Source organism: Mus pahari, chromosome X (genome assembly GCF_900095145.1).
Source record: "Mus pahari chromosome X, PAHARI_EIJ_v1.1, whole genome shotgun sequence".
Lineage (NCBI taxonomy): Eukaryota > Metazoa > Chordata > Mammalia > Rodentia > Muridae > Mus > Mus pahari.
In genome coordinates this window covers 144,566,710-144,573,272 of record NC_034613.1, presented here as the reverse complement: position 1 = coordinate 144,573,272, position 6,563 = coordinate 144,566,710, and the positions used below count along the sequence as shown (strand labels likewise).

The 6,563-nt window shown below is 40.5% G+C and overlaps 1 pseudogene; it reads left to right on the top strand.

Moving 5' to 3' along the window:
- Positions 1–401: 401 nt before the first annotated feature.
- Positions 402–564, top strand: LOC110313263 (annotated as a pseudogene).
- Positions 565–6,563: the final 5,999 nt, after the last annotated feature.

The window sequence follows — 6,563 nt, the reverse complement described above, 5'->3', positions numbered from 1 at the left end:
TCTCTCTCTCTCTCTCTCTCTCTCTCTCCCTCTCCCTCTCTCTCCCTCTCTTCCTCTCCCTATCCTCCCCCCTCTCTCACACACACACAGAGGGAGGGGGCACGTCTGCATACAGAGCACTGGGATTTTTGTTGTTACTCACACATTTGAAAATAAATTGAAAACACCATGACATTTCAGTCCTAAATATAGCTCCCCGAACAAGAAATTCTTCTATATAACCTAATACCTTGCTCATACCTCAAAGAATTAACAATAATTAAACTAAACTGTCAAAGGGGTACAGAAGCCAGCTTGAAGATATATTTAAGCTGAGGATCCACTCACTAACAAAAGTGAAGGGAGATAATGAGTATCACATAAAGAGTAAGAAGTCCTTCACAGCACTGCAGGCCATCGCCATGGTGAAGCTGAACAGAGACTGGATTCAGAGTCTGCAGCAGCTCTTTAAGGACAGCCAGTTTGCCTTCTGCTGGGGGATTTACTCTCCTTGTGATTTACCTGGGATTTATGGGTGGTGCAGATCCTAGAATGCCTGACCCATCCATTCTAAGCCTACTTTAGAGATAAAGGACTGTTTGGTTGTCTGGATTTTGTAAGCAAACCAACATGGACGCTCTGTACCCTGACTGCATGAAATAGGAGACACCGTTCAGATGAATCTGTCACAGAGTGGGCTCTCTACTCTACACTGTCAAAATAAATGTTCTAATGATGTTTTATAAAGATAATGGAGAGAAACGATCACAGCTCCTGAAAAAAAAAAAAAAAAAAGGAAACTACAAAGACTAGAGATATGGCTCTGCAGTTAAGACCACTGGCTGCTCTTCTAGAACACCCACGTTTGATTTCCAGCAACTACATGATGTCTCACAACAATCTCTACATCCATTTTTCAGGGGGTCCAATACCTTCTTAGGAACTCTTGGAGTACCTGGAATGCAAGTGGTACATGGACATATATGTAGGCAAAGCACACACATATCCATATAAAATAAAATTTAAAAAGGAAAACTGCATCCACCTTGCTATTATTAAATAAGTAAGTGAAGGGGGTAAGAGGAAAAAAACCAACACTTGTCCTTATTATGGAAACCCTAGCATTACATAGAAGGAACACTGGGACTGGTCTCCAAAGTCTCGTAAGATATCTTTCACAATAAGCCTCTACAACTCAAAAGTGAACACAGCTCTTTATGTTCTGAGAAATGGAGAGGGTTTTTTTTTTTTCCTATCGAAGGTAATCAGGCAAGAGTCCACATTTCTTGAACTCCTGCTTCTCTTGAGCCTATTAACTAGTTTCAACAGATTGGGAACTCTATGAAATTGAGCTTCCATCAGTGGGATGAGTTGCAGTCACCACTTACACCAATGATAAAAGATAGTCCATTTTGGCCAGTGTGTTTACTAGGTTTGTCTGGGCTCTGGTGCAAAAAGAAAGGCCCTGTGCCAAAATACCTTTGCTTTGTCTCTTGTTCTTCTGGGCTACACCAAGATTATTCTTTCCCCCAACCAAGTTCCTCAGTTACTCCAATCATATCACACTTCTACTGGGCTTGCTGTTTTAAAATGCAGACTTTGTTACTACTACTTAGATATAGGGGAGCCAATAGATCAGGAGCACATCTTCCCTGATAATGCTGAGCACACTTCTGAAGAGGAAGGGGACACAGGATCCCTCACAGAGCCACACAGAGAGGAAATGGTCAGTGCAGAGAGGGTTAGGATTTGAGCTTTAAATTAACTGCTTTGGATATGAAAAGATAGGTTTGGAGGCCAAGCAGGCCTATCCAATCAGTAGTGATTATCTAGTCAGGGAAAGTGCTTTGTCTCCCAAGGACACCAAAGGACTAATATGACAAGAAGCCACAGCACCTGGTTAATATGCACACCCAGAATATGGAACTACCTGTTTGGTCATCCAAGGTGACTCACTTGTGTGGTTGGTTGCTTGACAGCTCAGGTCTTTTCCAGATGACTTTGCCAAGGGCCTTAAAAGTCCTCCATTTCTGTGATTTGGGTCACTCCATGGTAGAGTGATTCTGTATCATATATAAAGTTTTAGTTTTTATCTCTGGTAACCCGAAAACAGACAAAAACATCTCCCAATTCTGAGCAAGAAATGTTAACCCTAAACAAGGCAGACACCTTTAGGGACAAACTCCTATGTTAGTGTGCATTCAAAGTATCCCTTCCTTTTGTTTCAGCTACAACTTTTTGGAGGAAATTGATAATGCCCAGAGGTGTCCCTGTCTGCCATCTTTATGACACAAACTGAGCACTCCTCCATTTTATCATTTTGAACATAAGCTCCATAACCTTGACATATGCATGCCATAAACATGTCCAGCACTTTTCCCTCCTGAACCATGCCCTTAAAGTGAGTGTGGCCCTAAAGTGATTTCTTAGAATGCATAGGGATAGACTCCATGAATAAATCCTCTTTGTTCAGAAAGTACATTGATTTGCTCTTCTTATTTGCTGCAGACAATAAATATTCCTCTACTCTTCTATTTGCTAGCTGAATACTTTTTCATGTAAACCCTTTGTGTTCAATTACAGAGAGAAAGTGAAAAGCAAAATGGATGCTACTGAGTGAAGGGCACCCTCAGGTTTCAACTACTTGTGTCACATCCTATAGGTCTTGATAGGCTAGACAAATGATAAGACCTCAAGTCATTGAGGAGCAGGGGACATGCAAAGACAACAGATAAAGGAGGTTGGTGGTCGCTTCCCTGTTTTCCTATGGGTTTTGCCTGTCACCCATTGAAAGAACTTGAATTGTTTTAGTGAGATACTTATCATTAAAACTTAAAATGTCATTCGTTTCTATAACTCAAGACAAGCTTTCGCTCCAGTTCGTACTGAGACTTCAGTATATCATTAGCATCATGTGTCACAAAATAAACTGTGCATTCATTCAATCAGTATTTTCAGAGCTCATTCAGTGTGCTACCCACTGTAATGGATACTGGGGAGAAAATGGTGAAAAGACAGACATGGGCTCTAAGGCAGAAGGCAAACAACATACAAAGAGATGCAAGACTGCAATAAAGGTTAAGTGCTTCAAGTCACCAAGAACCAAGACTGGGGCAAGATTCTTGAAAGGAAATTAGGAAGGCAATATCCGATAATGGTCTCCCAAATAGTATATTGACGCCTATGTATGAAGCTACACATGCTGATGAAATGTTCTGGGGTGAGGATAAAGCAATGTGCAAATGTGCTCTGTGAATCATAAGTTGCAAAGAGGTTAATAGATAATAGAGAGAGAGAGAGCAGACACAAATAAATGTTCAATGTCATGAGCTCAAAAGAGGTTTCATTTTCTAAAGAATATTGAGAATTATCAGAAAGATGAAATGAAGAAGGAGGATTATGAAGAAATGAAAATTTTTAATTTTGTGCATATATGTGTGTGGTATACATGCATGAGTATGAGTGTGTGTGTGTGTGTGTGTGTGTGTGTGTGTGTGTGTGCATGTCTGCCTCAGTCTGCATTTCTACTATGTTTACTGAGGAGAGTCTATCTGAAACCAGAGCTTATCCACTGCAGCTAGTCTAGTAAGCCAGCTTCCCCAGGAGGACCCCATTACTATGCCTCCTGAGACTTGGCATTACTGGTGTCCACCACACTTACTTGGCTTAATACATGTGGGCTGAGGCTCAAATTATATGGCAAGTGCTTTACCACAAAGCTATTATTTTCAATTTTCTAAACATGCTCGAGTCCTCCTTCCCTCCTATGGGAAGGTCAGTACGACATAAGAATTGCTTGAAGAGATTTGGTGTCCCTCAGCATTTCATTCAGAAGTGTTTGGCTAATGAGCCACTCCTATCTCTAGCCTTCCTTCCTGCGACTTCATGCTTTGTCTGTCTCATCTCCATAAGCCAATTGCCAATTGGTGGTTTCCAGTCCAACTGACTTTCACAATCCTAGTACCTTCTAATGCACAATTTGTTCCCTCGTTCCATGCTCTTCTTTCAGCAACAGATTTGCTTTCAGAAAAGCAGCCTGGACGAACAGCAAGCACAATGTGCAGTCCATCGAGCACAGAGGGCGTTTCCAACAACCCACTCCCTGCTCGTAAATCATAGAACAATTGTTCTTACTGATTTGCTCAGAAATTCCATTTGATTTTCAACCCAATGATTTTGATTGATAAAAGTCATATGCATTAATGGCCTCTATTCTTTAGTTCTTAAAAAGTAGAGTGTGTACTAACCAGCTTATTAAAATAGTGGAATCTGTGGTGCTTTACAGTCATGCAGTAGAAATTATCATTATGAAACTAAATCCTCCTCTCTACATGGTGAGAGAAGATGTCCAATTTCAAGAGTCTTTGGAAGGAATCCAATCAGCCTTAGGCTTCCTTTCCATGGAAGCTGGTATCCACCCATGTGGAGATCTGCAATTCCAAAACATGTACCCAGAGGTCACTGAGAATTTCAAGGAAACAAGTAATGTCTCAATGACTGGAGATGTTTGTATAACTTCATATTTCCCTGTAGGAAGCTTGAAGAACTTTGAAGAACTTTGGAAGTCTATGTGGTAAGAGCTGTTATAGAAAACAAAGATCATAACAGATACCAAGCACAATTTCCAGAAAAGGAAAATTAAAATGTAAAAGAAAACTCAAGCAATAAAAGCTTTTACTTTTATTTAGGTTTGAGGATCTAAGAACAAGCCAATGGGCAGAGACTTCAATAACCCTTACTGCCGGGTGGTGGTGGCACACGCTTTTAATCCCAGCACTTGGGAGGCAGAGGCAGGCGGATTTCTGAGTTTGAGGCCAGCCTGGTCTATAGAGTGTGTTCCAGGACAGCCAGGGCTATACAGAGAAACCCTGTCTTGAAAAACCAAAAATAAATAAATAAATAAATAAATAACCCTTACTAGTTAGACTCATGAGCTGCAAATGTATTCTTAGACACAAACTGACATAAAAGAAGCAGTACTTATGCTTATGGGCATGTGGGAAAGATCTACAAAATCAGCACTAGGACACCCACTGACTATTCCTGAAAATGTGTCAAAATCAGTTGAAGAATAAATGACACTGAGATAATGATGGCATTGTACCATGGCAAAGGAAGTAGACAGGCTACAAAGAGAAGAATGGATAGGGCAACCTGAAAAATGAGCACAGTGTCTTCATTATCCTCCTACACTGGTGTTGGAGGCAAACTTCAGTCAAACAAATAGGTGACTATAGATTGGAGCCTTCTGACTTAGGATAGCCACCCAAGAACTGCTCATCAACCTAGAAAGTAGCAACATATTGTGTTTCAGTTCTCAAGCCTGGAACCCTGAGATTCCACAACCCCATCCTAGAAGAGCTCACAGACCACAAGTATTACAGACATGGATGACTTCATACTCCTGTATAGTAAAAAAACAAAAGAATTAGTATGTGGCTCCTAAGAAATGTTTGAGCAAATATATGCAGATTCATCAGCCTTTCACAATTGCTGGAAGTGACTCAGGTTTGGTGGCCCATCGAGCTGCACCTTCCCTGGAATGTTATGAGTCATGTGGGCATCAACTGGATAAGGAGACCGCAGACATCTTCATTTTTACCTCATTTATGAATTTCTTTTGTATTATTATTAAAATATAATTACATAGTTCCCTCCATGTAGACATTGCACTCACCTAACCAAATTCCAGCAAAACCCATGAGCAGATAGGAGGAAAAGTAACCTTTTAGCCAGGCACTAAGGAATAAAACTAGAGCTTTTTAAGAGCACCTCGTGAAGTATGTTTAAAATTTTAATGCTATCACAGGTTCTATGAGTTCATACATATATGAGCCCTGTTATATCTGGAAAATGTTTCTTGGACATAGTCAAGTGCTACCTATGGTTCTTAAAATCTTCCTGCCTTCTCTACTTCATAAATTCATAAGCCTTGAGGGAAGAAATGCAATTTAGGTTTCCATTTAGGAATAAGTGCTCTAAGGTCTCTCACTCTCTGCACGTTGTCCAGTTGCGGGTCTCTCTGTTTAGTTCCCATCCACTACAAGAAGCTTCTCTGATGAAGTCTGGGTGAGACACTGATCTGTAAGTATAGTAAAATGTCCTTTCTTTGTTATCTTCAAGGTATACATTGTCTGAGTCCATGGACCTGTTGTGAGGTAACCCCACCAGAGAAATCATAGATGTACTTAAAACAAAATACAACTGGCCTGCAGATACATGAGGAACTCTCCCAAGTCACTCAGGCTGGAGCCTTGCTATTCTTGGCTTTTTATGTATAAAAAACACATCCTGGTTTGATGCACTTTAATCAACAAGAACAGTTAGCAATATGCAGAGTTATAGAAGCCAAGAGACAAGGTTGGTATATTTAGGGACTTTCCTAGAACTGTGGACTATGATGGTGTAGTGGCTATTCCTGGTTGTCAACTTGACTATATTTGAAATGAACTACAATCCAGAATTGGAAGGCTCACCAGTGAACCTAATCTTGAGACTGGGAGATAGAAGTTTCTGATCTGGATCTTGGTATGGAGATCTTGAGACACAGTGGTGATTGAATCCAGAAGATTAAGACAGGGAGA